At 34.5% G+C, this 18,497-nt stretch overlaps 1 protein-coding gene across 1 annotated transcript in view; it reads left to right on the top strand.

Moving 5' to 3' along the window:
• Positions 1-18,497, top strand: part of PTK2 (protein tyrosine kinase 2) — a 410,474-nt gene that overhangs the window by 72,004 nt on the left and 319,973 nt on the right. Inside the window, exon 3 of the mRNA XM_044669284.1 lies at positions 16,517-16,543. The gene's annotated coding sequence lies outside the window, so the exon portion shown is untranslated. The remainder of the gene's footprint in view (positions 1-16,516; positions 16,544-18,497) is intronic.

The raw sequence follows: 18,497 nt of genomic DNA, 5'->3' as shown, positions 1-18,497 counted from the left end.
AAAATGAAGGGCAAACAACAATTTCTGTCAAGGCTCTCATGTTTCCCAAGTCCTCATGATTCTGTCTCCACAATGTTCACTCACATGGTGACTTACCTGGTTCTGGTCCTCATTTCTTTGGCCTGAACAATTACAAAAGCTTCTCGATCAGCCTCTGTACCCCACTCTTTTTTCTCTTTTCCATTCCATCTCTCTATAGCTGCCAAAGTTATACTTATAAATCATAGGTTTGATCAAGTCATTCCTTTGCTCATGAAACTCATGAGCCTCTTTAACTCCTTAACAGACTCCTAGCAACTAAAACTCTTTGCTATCCAAGTCCACTTTTCTAGGCAAATCCCACATAACTTCATTTTAACTCTTCTCTATTCTAGCCAAAGTGGTATGCATACACAATATTCATAGTATTCCTTTCTTATTTTTATGCCTTTGAATAGGTCAGCTCTCTGGGCTAGAATAAATTCTTCTTTCAGCTTTCACAGAATTCTTATCTTCTTTCAGAAATCATGTCTTATGATGAGATCTTTCTTGATCTTCCTGGTTTCATACCCTTACATCATATAAGATTACATTATATTTACTTTGTATTTATTTTATATATATATATATTCTTTCTTTCAAATCAAATTCAAGCTCACAGAATGCTGGGACAATTTCTCTTTGTCTCTAAAGATCTCAAGATCAAGATAGGGCCAGGAACATTGTGTATGTTTCATAAACATTTGAATAAATGAATTAATTCAAATAATTTGGGCTATCCTAAATTAAAAACTCACTTTATAACATTAAGCAAAGGATATGAAAGAGGGTGAGAAATCCTTTGACTTTACTTGGTAACAATGTCATAAGTAGAATAGTGACTTGTGTTTTATAAAAACCAAAATCAGAGTTTTAAGTAAAACCTGGCATAAATTAAATTATGCAGATTAAAAAAATTTTTTAAGTAAATTCTTGTGTTAGCTTTGGTTCTTTAAATTTTATGTAGCACAATGTAAAACTTCATCAAGAAACTTAATTTGTGGTAAATTTAATACCCTCTCCCTCCTACTAAACAAATATTTTAAAAGGTAAATTATTCATAGAGTTTCATCTCAAAACTAGTGAAAAAGATGGGAGGCAAAAAATATATTCTGTATAAATTTTAATTAAAAAAAAGTAGTAGTGCTTTTCTCCTTTGGAAAAATCTTTGGCGTCTGCAAAATTTCAATTGAGAGCTTGGAATGGTGTAAAAATTGCTTTTCTGTTGCTTTAAAACCCAATTAGGGTACTATTGGTTTTTTCACTATTTGCTTAATTCAAAGCAGCTGCTATTTCTAGCTGCTTAGAGGTCTATTGATTGTCAGTCTACATATCAACTTATTTATTATAAATTACCCCACTTCCTCATATGTTTCAGCCAGAATGCCCTTTCTGTTCTTCACAAAAAGTGTTTCATTACCAACCCCATTCCTGTGTAGTTGTTAGTATCTGGAATATATTCCTTCTTTACAGAACCCTATGTTCTACAAGAAGCCTTTTCCTAACACCTACTGTCCCTCCAGAAAAAAAAAAATTGCTAGTGGCTTATACCTTTAAACTGCTTGTATTTATTTCTTGCATTTCTATAGAAGTTACATGCATGAGAGGCAGCCTGGAATAGTGGAGAGAGAAAGGCCTATGATTCAGTTTCTCCACTGAAGTTTAAGTCTTGGCACAAGGGCTGTTAGATCCTGGGCAACTTATTTTAACCTCTCATTGGCCTCAGGGAACTCTTAAGACTCTGAATTTCAGAGAAAACACTGATTTGCTTTGGTAGAAGGAAATTCCTGTGTACCTAGATGGTTGCATGCTTTCTTTCTGGAGAGAACCGAGTTCCTTGAGAACAAGGGCTGTTTTGTTTTTGTTTCCTCAATGCCTAGCATAATGATTGGCACATTAGTAGGTACTTAATAAATACTTGTTGACTAATAATCTGAAACTCCTAATTTTAAGCCTGTATATTTTCAGTCCAATTCAGCAAGCATTCATTAAGTGTGTCATATATGTCTCTGGCATTGGGAAGAAATAAACAAAAATATCCAACAGTACTTATCTTCAGGGAACTTCCATTCTCCTGGGAGAACCTCTCTTCTATTTATAAGACTAATCCTTTGGAGTTCTTATTAATGATTTTTTTCATTGAGCAGTCATACAACAGCAGACAATAATGTATAAATTTAGAAGGGTTGACAGAGTAATTTTCTGCTTGGGTTAAGGCTACTTATCAAGGCTACTTCACACAGATCTTAAAACATGCCAAAATAAAGCAGTCTCTCTGATATGACTCTTAGAAACTACCTTGTTTCATTGCTGAAAAGGCTGACAGATGAATTCAGTGAAGAATGTTATTTCCCTTCTACTTAGTCTGTCTTATAAAGTGCTGGTGTCTTGCTCAACATCTTGGAGCAGTAGTGTGTGATTTTGGCTTTAAAGAGGAATTGGGGGGGGGGGCGAGTAGGTGGGTACGGAGTAGCTAGCTAGCACAGTATAGATAGAGCACCAGGCCTGGAGTTGGGTAGACCTGGATTCAGTCATATCTGGCCTCAGACACTTCCTAGCCATGTGATCCTGGACACATAACTTAACTCTTTTTGCCTAGCTCTTGCTACTCTTTTGATTCTTTGACCAATTTTTTAAGTTAGTTGTTTTTGATACTATATTTTTCATATTTTCTTCTTTTCCTCTCAAATTTGTCATTTTCTTTTCTTTCTTTTTTTTTTTTTTTAAACCCTTACCTTCCGTCTTGGAGTCAATACTGTATATTGGCTCCAAGGCAGAAGAGTGGTAAGGGCTAGGCAATGGCGGTTAAGTGATTTGCCCAGGGTCACCCAATTAGAAAGTGTCTGAGTCCATAGTTGAACCTAGGACCTCCCGTCTCTAGGCCTGGCTCTCAATCCACTGAGCCACCCAGCTACCCCCATTTTCTTTTAATATTTCTTGATACATTCAGTCTTTTTCTGATTAGCTTATTTTAATTTTCAGGACATTTGGTTCTTAGGTTAGGTTCTCCACCATCTGTTCTAAGGTATCAGGGTTTTTTTTTTGCCTTTTCACACTAGGTTTTAGTATTTTGCATTTTTTTTGTGTTTCCATTTTCTATTATTTTCTTTTTTTCCAATTAACTCATAGTCCTTGTGTTTGGGTTTTTTTCCCTGTGAAGTTTTCATTGGACATGTGAGGTCATTCTCTTCCTTGGGATTCACCTCTTTGGCATCTCTTAGCATAAGGCAGTGATGGTGAACCATTTAGAGATGGAATGCCAGGTTAGGTTCTGCTCCCACTCCACCTCCTAGACCTAGTGCTGTGCTACCCATTCCCCAGATTGGGGAGGGAGGAAATGCTCCTATTAGACTGCTGAGCAGCGGGGCAGGTGATGAGAGGCATGTGTGGAGAAGGGGGAGGGGAGTGGCCCAAGTGCTCTGCTCCCCTCTAGCTCTGTCTCCTGTGAGCCTCCCACCTTACCTCCTGTGCGCTCCCATTGGGCTGTTGGGCAGAGGAGCAGGCAAAGTAAAAAAATGTCATCAGGCATGGGGGAGAGGGAAAGGGGTGCAGCTCCACCCAAGTCCCTCTGCCTTTCTAATAATGAAGTGGAGGGGTCTTGGGGGGAGGGCAGCCCAAGTGTCCAAAGAGAGTGCTCTGTGTGTCATCTTTGGTACCCATGCCATAGGTTTGCCATCACTGGCCTAAAGTATTTCCTCACTGTATTTGGTGTTTTCCTTGGTATACTCATCACAGCCATGGTAGTGTTGAGGTTGTGGGAAGAGGGCCTGGGAGCTGTACTTTAGTCAGGCTCAGCTCTTAAATAAAGTAAATGGAATGGGAAGGCCCTGCAGAGTCCTAAGTGTGGTGGTGAAGACTAGAGCCCTACTTAAAGGAATTCTTGGGCTGTTTAGAGTAACTTTGCCTTTGGGCTCAAGGGCTGCTGCTGCTCTACTCAGGGCTCCTTGCCATACACCCTTCTTCCAGGCTCTCCCTTGTATTAGGCTCTGCCCAAGGTCCTTTCTGCCTGCTTTTGGTGTATGTTGGTGCATGTGTCACTTCTGTTTTCCTTGACTGGTCTTTGTCTAGGGCTACCTTCTTCAGAGGGACCACTTCTGGGTTCTGGACCTCTTTAGTTGCTTTGGGACTGCTTATCTTGGGCTTTGATTCACTCCTTTTAATCACAGAAGTCTGATGGTCTATCCATAAATTCATGGATTGGCTGGTGGAGGCTACAGGTGGTCTGCCTTATTTTGCCTATTGATGCAATTTTAAGTTTTCCTGAGGTATAAGTAGGGCATCTGTGTTTCTCTAGGTCACTGGTTCCCAAACTTTTTTGGCCTACCGCCCCCTTTCCAGAAAAAAATATTAGTTAGAGCCCCCTGAAAATTATGAAACTATTTATTGAATTCAGAATAAAATGTAATGTAAAAAAAGTGTGGCCATCACCACTTTCCTAGATCGCTGCAGCACCCACCAGGGGGCGGTAGCACCCACTTTGGGAATCACTGCTCTAGGTCCTAGTGTGATACCACCTTTCTACAATTCTTTATAATATCATAATAAACCTTTATATCTCTCTTTCACATGTTAAATTCTGATCATCCTTACTTATTCCCTTGGATACAAAAAACTCTGACTTTTAAAGTTACTTTTTCAAAGCAGATTCATGATGTAAATTTACAAATATGTAGTCTTAATCTTAAATAGTTTTAGTCTATAGATGGGTTATTTTTCTTTTCATTTCTTTTCTTTTCTTTTTTTAATTAAACCGTGTTGTCTTTTTTGCTCTGAAGGTTAAGGCTAATAGAATACAAAAGTGTTTGGGAATATTAATAACTGTTTAGTGACTGTTCAGGTTAGGTCTTATACAGGACTCCTTGGCATGGCTCTAGAACACTGCTATGGATATCTTAGGAACCTTGTTAAGAATTTCTTGTCTTACAAAAGAGAATACTTTGGTGGGTTGGTGGACCAGGAACACATTAGAGGTTTTGAGATATTTGAAGTGTAATGGTAAAAGAAGGCTTACATTTTAAATTTTACTGGTCTCAAAGAACAGTAGATCAGTGGGTGGAAGTTTTATAGAAGTTTATTTGAAAGGATCATAGATTTAGAGGTGAAGTTACCTTAAAATCTAGCTCATCCATTTTTGGATATTTCAGGAGAGGAAAATTGAGACCCACTGAATGGAAAGACCCAAACTAAAGAGGCAAAATTTAATCGAGACATTTGGAGAGGAGAGCCCCTGTGGAAGAGACTCTCTTTGAGAGTTCAGCTCAATATAAGAAATAACATTTCAACAATTAGCGCTGTCAGGAAATGAAAGGGACTATCTTAGGAGATAGTGAACTTTCATGAAATATTCAAGTGGAGGCTGGATGAGTAATGGAGAGAATTTATGCTTTAGGGTTAGGAGTTAGATTCGATGACCTCTAAAGTTCTTTTCCCCTTTAAAATTTTATTTTCTAAGATTTTAGGAAATAAAGGTTATCTTTCCTCTACCATTCTGATAAACGATACCTCTAAGAGATGTGGAGTTTTTCAAACCTATCAAGTCACCTTTCTCTCCTGAAGAGTGACTTGATCTATAGTACAGGAAAATCTCAAGTGCAATTAGCTTTACTATATTGAGCTCTTATCATAAGATAGTTCTAGACCCTTACCTTTTTCGTATAATAAAATCATTAACTATTGCTAGTTATAGTTTTATTCTTTGCATGTAAAGATTTTTGCAAAAGTTGCTGAATTAGTAATTCAAGATACAAATAGAATTTAGTGTTACATTTTTATATAGATGTTCTTTCATTTCTGTCAGGGTGAGAGGAGTACAGAAATACAGTATTCAGATAGAGAACTATTTCAGAAAACAAAAAAATAATTGTTTTTACATGGATTAAGTGATTGTCAGATTATTAAGGACATCTATATAGTTTAAGTTGAATAAACAAAGACTTACTGATTGACTAACAATGTATTCTCCTTTTTCACTTCTCCTTCTTTCACTATTTCTATAGGCATAGAAGGGATGAGAGTTTGAAATATAAGGAAAAGTAAGGGGTAGCCTTATGGGTACCTTTTTCTATACAAGTATTATCTTTATTAAGCCAATGAGTTAAGGTGTGAGAGTGATTTTACTAAAATTTGAGTATGAGATTACAACATTGATCATTATGGCTATTCTTGTTTTAGAATTTATTGTGGTTGCTGCCAGATTTAGGAAAACACATTTACCCATCTGGCAGCGCAGAACTGTCTCATCAGCTGAACCCAATGGATTTAGTGATGAATGCCTTTTGTTTGCTATGCCTGACTTTGAATGAAAGGAGACAAAAGAGGCTGGTTTTGCTGTAGATTATGATAGACTACAATGAGAGGATGCAGCTATATTACTTTCTGTAATAAATCTTTGAAATATAATAAATGTTAGCTAAGTAGTGGGATATTTACAGGAAGATTACATGGAAAATTACTGCATCGAAGAAATCATTTGTGTAGAAATCTACATGGAAAAATTATACTGTGGTAAGTAAGAGAGTCCCAAACCCTCTTTGACTAATTTATGCTTTTTTGAGAGGATTTCACTCATCATGGCATTATTTTGGGAACAAGACTGTATAATCACATTTAAAATCAGACATAAAAATAGTTTCAACAGACTTTTTTTCTTTTCCATGTTTAATGAATATGTTTTTTATTTTATAAGTGAGGGTGACTAATTCCAGATCTAATGTGGAAAATACTTCTTTGTAGAACTGTTTTTATCATAAAGGAGAAACCTAAATTTGATAATTCTTGTGAACCAAAAGAGTTTTTTAATTAACCTTGTGTTTCTACATCTAAATAAGGTATTTAGCTACACATACTTTAAAATTTTGAATTTTTAATATTTTTATATTAAAAAATTATCACCAATTTGTAACTGATTTCAGAAATGAGATAATTACGAACACTTAAAATCACGTCTAAAAAACCCTTTTTCTTAAAATCTCAAAGTTGCCCCTAGGATTTGAAAATATTTGATGAAAGTATGCTTTCATAATACACAAAAATATTTCTCAGTTACTAAGTTATATTTTAAAAACATATCTAATATAGTGTTAAACAGAAATTAGAAAGTACATAGATTAGTTATGAATGCCATTCAGATAATCTCTGTCTTGTACTGGTGCTCCAAAGTTCATTTAGTTTTTATTTATCTGAAAGTTATGGGGATCCATTTAAGAAATGTTTGCTTCAGAATTAAGATTTAAGCTTACTCTGATAGTTCATATTTTAAATATTATAAAGTATTCCTAAGTTTGTTTTTTACTTTTGGCCTTAGAGAAATAGGGTTATTTGTATTAATAATATACTTTTAAGCCACATATACTTTGAAAAACAAAACCAAAACCTTAATGACTTAAAATTTTATAAATTGGTTTTTGTAAGGAATTCTGTTGGTCTAAGAGTCTACAGAACTTTTTGAACTGGTAACTTAGTTTTGGGATCTTTTGAATTGGTAACTTACTATTCTTTTAGTTGATCTGAACAATTGCATATATAACATAAAGATTTAAGCAATAAGGACAGCTGGTGGCTCAGTGGATTGACAACCAGATCAAGAGATGGGAAGTCCTAGGTTCAAATTTAACCTCAAACACCTAGCTGTGTGATCCTGGGCAAGTCACTTAACCCCACTTACCACTCTTCTGCCTTGGAACTAAATATACAGTATTGATTCTAAGACAGAAGGTAAGGATAAAAAAAAAAATGCAAGCCTCTTGGCTTCAACTGTGATCATTTTTTGTGAAGCAAGCTTGAAGTTTGCTGTCTGTCTTTCAACTTTATTTTGAAAGCTCCATATAGAAGTTGATAAATGTGACAAAATGTTAAAGTGCAAAAGTAGTCTCTTATCCCATTAATTTCTTTTTCATTTTTCACTTGAGAATGTTTGGAATTATAAAAATACTAAATGAGAGCCTTCATGCTTCTAAAAATTAACCAAAGTCTTTTTTTTCCCCTCTATGAATTTAAGAGCTGTGTGAAAAGTGAGGGCAATAGCTAGACAAGATCAATGTAGTGAAATAAAATGTATTTCAAGTGGAAAATGTCATAAGATTCTCTTTCCTTTTAGTCATGGTTTTTATAGCTGATTAGTCTATGAAACAGTGGAAAGAATAATGAATTTGTTCTTTACTTTTTTTTACCATTGTAATTTTACTTCTCTGCTCAAGTTATGGGTATTGGATTTGATCTCTAAACTTTTTAAACTCTGAATCTTATGTTCTTTCCCCCTTTTTTTCATTTGGCTATCTAGCATAAAGAAGGGGATGAGGGGTTGGGGGTGGGGGTGGGGTTGTGTGGTGTAGGAGACACTGAAGGAATGAATACTTGATTGACCAAAAAAATTTTTTTTTCTGAGCCTTGGATAGGTGAAGTTGTCTCATGGGGGTTTTGCTTGTTATCCCTGCGTTTAAGTGTCTCCTAGGTGATTCCTATTAGGTGAAAATTTATTTACTTTGCAAAGTTTAGTTAGAAAAAATGACGTTAGCAAAAACATACACATTTTACAAATTGTTAATTTTGCTTTAAAAATGGTCAGATTTAACCCTTAGAATCAATATAATTTAAATTCATTTTCATGATATATTTTTATGCTCTACATATGAGCTCTATTATTTCTACTTTAACGATATGAATATATTCAGTTTTATTTGAGTTAGAAATCTTGATTAACCAATGCTTTCACAAGTCTCTAGTACTTTTGTACTCTTACCCAGAACTCTTTGTACTCTAACCAACTGTATTTAATCTTCTTAAATATTAAACACTCAATATAATTTACTTCCCCCCCAAAAAAGTGTTATTTTCTCTTCATGAACCTTTTCCTGGTCCCCTTAACTGATGATTCCTTCCTCAAACTACTTTGCATTTATTCACTTTAAAAGTTTAAAAAAGTTTAAAAAACTTGCTCAGGATCACATATGTTGAATCCCAGATTTTAACTGAGGATTTCTTGACTTTGATGCTTTTCTGTTGAACCAAGCTATATTACCATATGAGAAATGCACAAGTATTTGTGCATAAAACATTAAAATGCTGGAATCTTTGTATGTATACAAAACATTCAGATGATTTTCTTTTTCTTTTTCCCCTTATGTTTTTATAGTATGTAGTCAGTGCAGAATGCATCATCTCGTAAGCTGTTCTTTCTGAATATTTATCAGCTGTCAGGCCATCTAAAATTCTGATAAACATTTTATTATTATTTATTACAATTTATTTGCTATGCCATTAAAATTAATTTTAGTCACTTTTTGTGTCTTGAACATTCAAGACCATATTGAATTTATACTGAGTATCAACTATATAGACTATTTAAATATGGTAGACATGCTCAGAATATACTCTAAACTTAGAGCATGTTCCTAGGCTTTGGGGCTTGGCTCCCTAGCTTCTGGATCTTTGGTTTATCTGAGCACTCTTGGATGAAAGCTATCTACTTCCTTCCCTGAGTCTTAGTATTTATTATTTTGAGATCCCTGATGGTGGTAGATGCTTGGAACTCAAATACCATCTTGTGCATGAAGCCTTTACTGATTACCCAACTACTAGCCTCCTCTTTCCTGATCTACTTTGTATTTAAGTACTTGATATATAGTTTTCGTTGAGTTGTTTCTGACTGTACTCTATGGACAAAGTTCATGGGTGTTTCTAGGCAAAAATACTATTGTGGTTTGCCATTACCTTTTCCAGTGTGTCTCCATTTTATATTTGAGGAATTGAGGTAAGCAGGGTTAAATCCCTTGCACAGGGTCACACACAGTGTCTGAGGCTGGATTTAAACTCGGGTCTTCCTGACTCCAGGGCCAATGCACAGCATCACTTAGCTGCACTATATCTCTGTGTCCACTTTATATCACATATATAGAGATATAGATATGTGCTTATCTCCTTCATTAAAATGTAAGCTTCTTGTGAGCAGCAACTTTTTCAGTTTTTAAACTCTTATCCCTAGCATAGTGCTTGACACATTGTATATGCTAAATAAATGCTTGTTGTTTTTCTTAAAAAAAATTTTAATGTTTTTATGCACTAATTCCCCTCCCTGACAATATGTCCATCTGTCTCCACTGAGAGCCACCCAATTTAACAAGGACATTTTTTAAAAGAAAAAAAGAGGGAAAATTTTTTAACAAAACCAATCAATATAGAGAAAAGTTTTGGAAGATTATAGAATGTTTTACATCTGTGGACCCCATACCTCTACAAAGGATGGAGGAGGGAATCTTCTCACAATTCCTTTTTGAGGTGTGACCTTACCTGTTCTTTCTAAATTCTGCAGTGTCTCTTTCAGTTATTTCCTTGTTCTCTCCATTTACATTGTTGTTGCCATTGAGTGGGAATTGAGGTACAGCATGAGGCTTGGAGTAGGAAAAGCTAGAGTTCAAGTATGGCTTCATATACTTACTAACTGAGTGTCCCTGTGCTAGTCACTTAATCCTGTTTGCCTCATTTTCCTTATCTGTAAAATGAACTAGAGAAGGAAATGGCAAACTGCTCCTGAATCTTTGCCAAGAATATGGCAAATGGGGTCTTGGCTTTTCTTGCTTTACTCTGTATCAGTTCATGTAAGTATATTCTCTTAGTTTCTGTAGAAATCATATTCATAAAGCAATATTCCATTATGTTCATGTGCTATAATTTGTTTAGTCATTTCATAATCTCTAGGCATCTACTTCATTTTCAGATTTTTGCCCCCACAAAAACTGTTGCCATAAACATTTTGGTATATATGGAGGCCTTCTTATTAATGATCTCTTGAAATACACACCCAGTAGTAAAATGTTGAGGTCAACGGATAGTCTGTGTAAAAATAACATTTTAGTCTTTATTTGCATAATTATTATCCAAAGTGATTGTAATTTATTCATGAAAATATGATGGTATACTGATAGTCCTAAAATCCCCCAGTATCAACTGTGCTTTGTCATATTTGTAAATTTGCTTATTATGAAGTAAAACCTAAGACTTGTTTTGATTTGGGTTAGTGATTTGGAGTATACTTTCACACATTATTAAGAGTTTGCAATGGAAGAAAAAACCTATTCCTGTCTTTTGTCCACTTACCTACTTGGCAATGGCTTTCATTAACAGATAGATGTAGACAGACAAAACATACATACATATACATATGTTAACCTTTTGACCAAGAGCCACAATTATTCATTCTAAATTAACCAAAGAGAAAAATTTTTCTATAGCAAAGACATTTTCCATAGAGAGAGAATTCTGATAATTCAAGTGCTAGAGAGACTGGAGGTTACAGACCTTTTTGTAGTGTTTCAAGAAAGAGGAGAGGAGGTCTTTTTAGAATTGGGCAATGTGGGAAATTTTTGTCCAGCACATAAGCTATACTGTTGTTAACCTTTTGGAATATCTTCAGGATGGGACTCAAGTTAAAGGGAAAGCTGGAGTATTGGTTCAAGGCATATTTACCTTTTCTTGTGGTCAGAAACATTGTAAAGTTATTTCTAAGGCATTGTCACAGCATTATCAGATTGATTCCTGTTTTCCAGAACAATTATAAACATCACAAAAACTATTAGAAACTTGTTAACCTTATCACATATATATCTTCAGGCAGAATGTGCCAGGCAGTTTCAACTACCACCACTGCCTTGACAACCATCTATCCTCAGGTCCTTATAGGTACAGCTTAGGACCCAGAATCCAAGAGCTTTGGGAAAAATAGTGTTAATAAAGCTCTTAATAGCTTCTTTGCTATTGCATGAACAAGATACTCTATCCATTAGCTACAGACATTTTCTCTGGTTGTCTCCATGCCGGAATGTTCTCCCTCCTCACATCTATCCCTTTAGTTTCCCTAGCTTCTTTTAAGACCCAACTAAAATACTATCTTCTATAGGAAAGTCTTTCACAAGTCCTCTTAATTCTAGTGCCTTTCTTTTAATTTTATTTCCTACTTTTCCTGTCTATAGTTTGTACATATTTGCTTGTCTCCCCCATTAGATTATGAGCTTGTAGTGCTTGGAATTTTAATTTATAAATAAAATGAGGCCATATCTCTAAGTATTTATAAGTATCTATAAGCTATTAATAGGAGTATGCAGTCTATTAATAAAGGATAGGTCAATCACATGTGACTCTTCAAGGAAAGATGAGGAATAGGAAGCTGACAGGGCCTTTTAACAAAGTTTTACCTTCCTTTTGATTGGCTTGACAACACATTATTTGTCCTCTCTCAGTTCTGTTTGGTGGATATTTTAAAAGAGTAAGTGGACTTAGAGATCTTAACTCCTCTCACTATAGGGAGGGGGAAGCATTACTTTTCAAGTAGGTGGATCCCTATAGCTCCACTAAAGTAGGGAACCTGCTAACTTGCTCTTCTCTGGTAAGTTAAGAAATGGAATGTCAACTAGTTTATGCAACCCAGCTTCCACTAGCAGTCTTCGGCTAGAAAAACACAAGTTGTCTCAGTCAATTTTTTACTGACTAAATATTGTAGATTGTGTCACCCCAAATCTAGATCATATGTCTAGCAAGGTTAAAAGAGCATGTGTGTTGGGGACACTAAGAGATGAGTTCCAGGGTTCCATCATTGAGAAGGGGTGAGGGAAGGAGAAGAGAGAGGACTAAGGAGAGAGGTGAGATGAGAGATAAGATGTAACAAGGAAAGCAAGGGCCAGATTGGGAGGCATGATGTCCAAGAATTCTGTTTGTTATGACAAAAAGGAAGACTTTTATAGAGAGTAAAATGTTAAACACTACATCATTCTTGGGAGGTGGAGTGTTACTTTCCCATAGAATTACTGTTTATGAAATGACTTCACACAAGAAAGTTACCAGGGTTGCTATACAAATGTGAGCAAATTGAGAAAGAGTAACAGCTAATCTATCCTTCATAATTTAGGAAAAGAAAGGTTTGGTACTTTCATGACATTACAAAGACTTCTTTGCTCTTCAGAATGAGGAAAGACCCAAGGTTTGATAATAACCATAGTCGGGGAGGAATCCTTTCTTATCTAAGTTTTAGCCTAAATCAGTGGTTCCCAAACTTTTTTGGCCTACCGCCCCCTTTCCATAAAAAATATTACTTAGCGCCCCTGGAAATTAATTTTTTTTTAATTTTAATAGCAATAGGAAAGATAAATGCATCTGTGGCCATCACTGCTCTCCTGGATCGCTGCAGCACCCACCAGAGGGCAGTGGCACCCACTTTGGGAATCACTGGCCTAAACAATAGCTTTTGCTGTGAGACTGACCTTGCCAAGAATCTCAAACTTACAAGCATGTCTTTTCTGACTGCTTTTCCTCAGTGGGCCTGATTTGTCTTAAGTACCTCTGCACATGTGTGTGGAGGGTAGATTCTTGTTTATAGATAAAGAAAGAGTTGAGGTTTCCATTTTGCCTTAACAAAAGACAGGGGTCTTTGCTCAGTTAAAAGCTTTGGGGCCTGGGAGTGATTACCTTCTCATCCAACCCCTAGAGAAACAGCCTGATGTTGAGAAGCTGGAATTTGAGGGAATGGTTTAATAAAAATATTGCTAATAAATAATATCCAACATTAATTTTCCTCAAATTCTTTGAGCACAGGACTGTCTTTTGACTCTTTTTGCATCCCTAATAATTAGCACAATGCCTGGCAATTTAGGTTAGTAAATGTTTATTGACTAATATTGATTCATCACCAAATGTGCTTCCAGCCTATCTCCCACCATCATTATTGAAAGCATAAATCATTGTGAAGAAAGGATACCCTAATCATTACTAACTGTTGACCAACTACCACCAATAGGCAATCCAGGACCCTCAAACTATGAGCCTTGAAAATAGCAATATTTATTTACTCAGCATTAATTCTAGGAAGCAACCTTTCTGGAGATGTAGGCTTGGAGTTGCACTTATAGGTATTATAGCTATAGCTCCTACATATGTAGAAAGTAATAATAGTAATAATAATTGTTGATAGTTCCATAACACTATGTGCCACACACTATGCTAAGCACTTTGCAGATACTCTTTCACAACAATCCTGGGAGTTAGGTGCTAGTATTATCCTCATTTTGTAGATGAGAGAATGGAGGCAGGCATAGGGTAAGTGACTTGACCATGGTAACATAGCTAGTAAGTGTCTGATGCTAGATTTGAGCTCCAGTCCTCCTGATTCCAGGTCCAGTGCTCTGTGTACTATAGTACCACTTTGGTGCCAAAAAAGAAAGTTCTAGCCACCATACCCTTTGGCATTGTCAATTGTTATGATTTTTCAGTGGAAATGATATTAAGAAGTATGACTACCATTTTGCTGGTACACCCTAAATATCAAGAGTATTTTCCATCTGACTTGCAGCAGAAACCTTCCATATGTGTTGTCCCTGCATTAGAATGTAAACTTTTTGAGAGCTATTAATGTCTTTTCTTTTTTGTATCCTTAGGGCTAAACACAGTATTTGCACATAGTAAGTGCTTCTGAATACATGTTGCATTCAAACACACAGTTTTTCAGAAAGTAAGGCTTTAACCAAAAGAGGGGTTTATGTCTGTGTGTGGTTTGTCTATATATCTTGGATATCACACTTTTAGAGAAATTTTATACAAAGATTTTCTTACCCTTATTTTAGTGCTTCTCTCCTTAACTTAGATGCATTAGGGCTTTTGTGTGTATGTATGCAGAAGCTTTTCAATTATGTGTACATGATATTATTTTGTCTTTTGCAATATCTTCTATCCCTTGTTTGTTTAAAAATACAACTCTATACCTGTGAAAGATATTTGATCTATGCTCTTTAAATTTTTTATGGTATGATTTTTAAGTTTATAAATCTATTTTGAACTTAATATATAATATGATATAAGATATTGGCCTGAGCCTAATTTCTTTCATCTCCACATGTAGTTTTCCAATAATTTTTTATTTACTAGGAAACTCTTTCCTAAGTAATTTATTTCCAGTTTATTTAATATTAAATTATTGAATTATCTTGTTTCCCTGTGTTTTGTTGTTCCATTGATTTATTTCTGCATCTTTTAATCAGTACCAAATAATTTTGAAGGTTACTACTTTATAATGTAGTGGGGGTTTTTTAACCCTTAACTTCTATGTATTGGCTCATAGGTGGAAGAGTGGTAAGAGTGGGCAATGGGGGTCAAGTGATTTGCCCAGGGTCACACAGCTGGGAAGTGTCTGAGGCCAGATTTGAACCTAGAACCTCCTGTCTCTAGGCCTGACTCTCAATCCACTGAGCTACCCAGCTCCCTCCTTTATAATGTAGTTTGAGGTCTGGAAATACTATTTGTCTTTCATACCTTCTTTTTAAAAAAATATTTTCTTTTGAAATTCTAATCTTTTGTTTTCCCCCCAAAAAAATTCATGTTCTATAAAGTTTACTTTTGATATTTTGTTTGCATAGCATTAAAAGTATGAACTAAATTTTATAGTATTGTCATTTTTATTATGTTAGCCTGGCCCAGCGATGAACACTGGAATATTCCTCCAACTAGTTATAATCTTTATTTCTTTGAGAATCACTTTACAATTAAATTTATTCAAATATTTTGTTAGAATATGATTGATTTGTTAGGATATAGATTGATCCCTAAATATATTGTGTGTTTTATTGTTATTTTGAGTAACAACTCAATATTATACAATTAAATGATTCTATTTCTGTATCATTGAATAAAATAATTCATCTCATAATGATTTAACATCTGAAATTTTGAAAAATAATAATAAAATTATTTTGATGATTGTATGATTTTTCAAAATATTATATTTTTTCAAAAATATTAATTTTTGTGGGGTTATTTAATAGCTTGTACCTTTGCTAGAGCTATTAATTGTCTCAGTATCTTTTATGATTCCGTAGGATTTTCTAAGTAAACCCTTATGTCATCAGTACATAGGGATGATTTCCTTTCAGAATTTAAGTAAGGTGTCCCCTTGTCCATGGAGATTTCTCTACTGCTAACATGTTAAAAAAATTTCTTACAGAAATTCTCTTTATACTTTGCCTGGTTGTATCTTTTAAGCTTAACTGACACTTGTAATCATAGTTATTTGACCTGTTCTGCCCCATCTTTGTACTAAAGTCTGTGTTGTATGTTACTTTGTATCTTCAGTTCTTATCACAGTATCTCGCATATAGAAAGTTTAAGAAAACTTTTAAGGATTCTGTTGAATTACCACCCATACTTATTCCAAAGTCAAAGACACTTGTAACAGCCCTGAAACATCAGATTTATACTGAAAAAGTCAAAATCTTTGCCAAGGAGATATTAGAACAGTTTTAATTTTTCTACAAAACTAGCCACATGTTCCAGTTCTTTTAAAAAAAGTCTTTTATGTCAGCATTTATACAAATCGAATATTTGTTAATTCCTCATGTGGTACAAATTCAGACTTTCCTAATAATTTACTGAGTATGAATAATCATTGGAATAAAACTTAAAACAGTAAAAAAAATTGAACAGTTAATTCTGAGATGAACAACTTGGTCTTTCTTTGTTTTTACAGATATTTCAAGATATTACTTTCTAAAAGGTAAGAATGAAAGTTTTAAAATGTCTTGTGACTCAATTCAGAAAGGTCTGTTCACTTTTTATACTTCTAATTAGAATTTTGAAACAAATGATAAAGCCCTTCAGATGCTTAGAAATGATGCTTTTCTCCTTTACTTTATTGTTAAATGTTGCTTTCTTTGAATCTTCTGTGAAGATTTATTTTTGATTCTTTTCATTCTCCAAGTTGCTTAAAATCCTTAAATTTTTTCATTATTACATTTTCTAAATAATCCATTTTCTGTTGAGAAATGAAAATGTGAATAGTCACTCCCCAGTAGTTTTATGAGCACAAAAATGTACACCTTTGATGGAAATGACATCTCTCTATTTACCCTTATCTTAGAATCTGAATAATCTTCTATCTACAAAGTATCTCTCTTAGTCTTGGCCTGTTAGTGATACCATCTAGTTGTTTAGACTAATGATGGTAGAAACAATCTTCGTGCTTTTCATGGAATTATGAAGTTATAGAATATTCGATTTAGAAGTCCTTATTAACAACTTTATAAATATTACACAATTAATGATGTAACCAATGAGTTATAAATATGTGTGGTGATTTTTTTTTATTTCATATTAAATGAAAGAAAAGGACATCTATATGGAACACTTTACTTTTTTAATTGCTTTTTTTACATGAGTTTGAGTATATTTTTATATTTGAGTAGGTGTGGGAGCCAAGGATGGCATTATTACTCCCATTTCAAAAAACAAACAAACAGAGGCATAGAGTCAAGTAACTTGCCTATAGTAACATGGTTGGGCATTGATCTAGTTGGAATTTAAGCTTGGATCTCCAGAGCCCTGATACATTGTTCTTTTGCTCTGTTGCCTCTAATGAACATTCATAACATTCATACTATATTTGAAAGTTGAGGGTTAAAATATTTTCTATTTTTAGGTTAACCAATTATAAATAAGAAATTAAATAACCTTTGAAATGTTTGCTTATATCACCTTTGAAAATAGAAAATTATCATGGCACAGTAGATGATGCTTATCTTAGAATCAGTTCTCATGGGATGATGGAGAAATTACTTCACTGCTAGAAATCTGTTTTTTAAGTCTAGAAAATGGAAATAACCTACAGAAATACCTACACTTCTTGAGTTTATTTCAAGACTCAAGTGAAATAGTATATGTTAAGTGGCTTGTAAACATTGTCAATATAATAGAAATACCAAATCTGGTTACCTAGACTTAACATGTGAATCCAAATTTATGAGTATGTTTTAGGGAGATAAACACAACAAAACATAAGCATAACATAACAAAAAATAAATACATATATAAAGTTTGGGGAGTGAAAGATGACAATGGATGGATGCAATCCTAATACAAAGTATTATTTGTTAACAGTGAAGCAACAAACATGCCACAAGGATAGCTTAACTAGGATAGAGTGGAATAGAGGCACCGGAAGGATGGAACTGACATGGTTGGGTATGGTGGGATGGGAAATGGTACTCAGGAGATTTATCTTATTTAGACCATAACTTGGTCATCTGGTTTCTGAATGGAGCTCTAGTACAACTGATTTTCTTACCTTTTATAGAGGCATTGGTAATACTGATTTGATTGTCAGTCCCTGACCTGATCAACAGATGGAATGAATTACTGTCTTCCTTTGTCCAACCTGGTGGTTTGGGACCTGGCTGGTAATAAACAATAGCCTGACTTATATTTGAGGTAGTTAGTCCATTTATCAGCCAGGTCAGCTCTGTTCTAGGTTTTAGTCTAATGTTGAATAAATTATCTCTTCCAGAATGGGGAATTTCAGGGGCAAGGGTCTTTGCTCTTAAAACTATATAAAATATAAAATGAAGAAAAGTCTTTCCTTTAGTATTATCTCTTGCTATCCTTTAACTATCAGGTTTATTATTATTATTATTATTATTATTATTATTATTATTATTATTATTATTATTATTATT

Source organism: Gracilinanus agilis, chromosome 1 (assembly GCF_016433145.1).
Source record: "Gracilinanus agilis isolate LMUSP501 chromosome 1, AgileGrace, whole genome shotgun sequence".
Classification (NCBI taxonomy): Eukaryota; Metazoa; Chordata; class Mammalia; order Didelphimorphia; family Didelphidae; genus Gracilinanus; species Gracilinanus agilis.
Note: the sequence above shows the minus strand (reverse complement) of the source record. Positions and strands in the feature narration are given on the sequence as shown.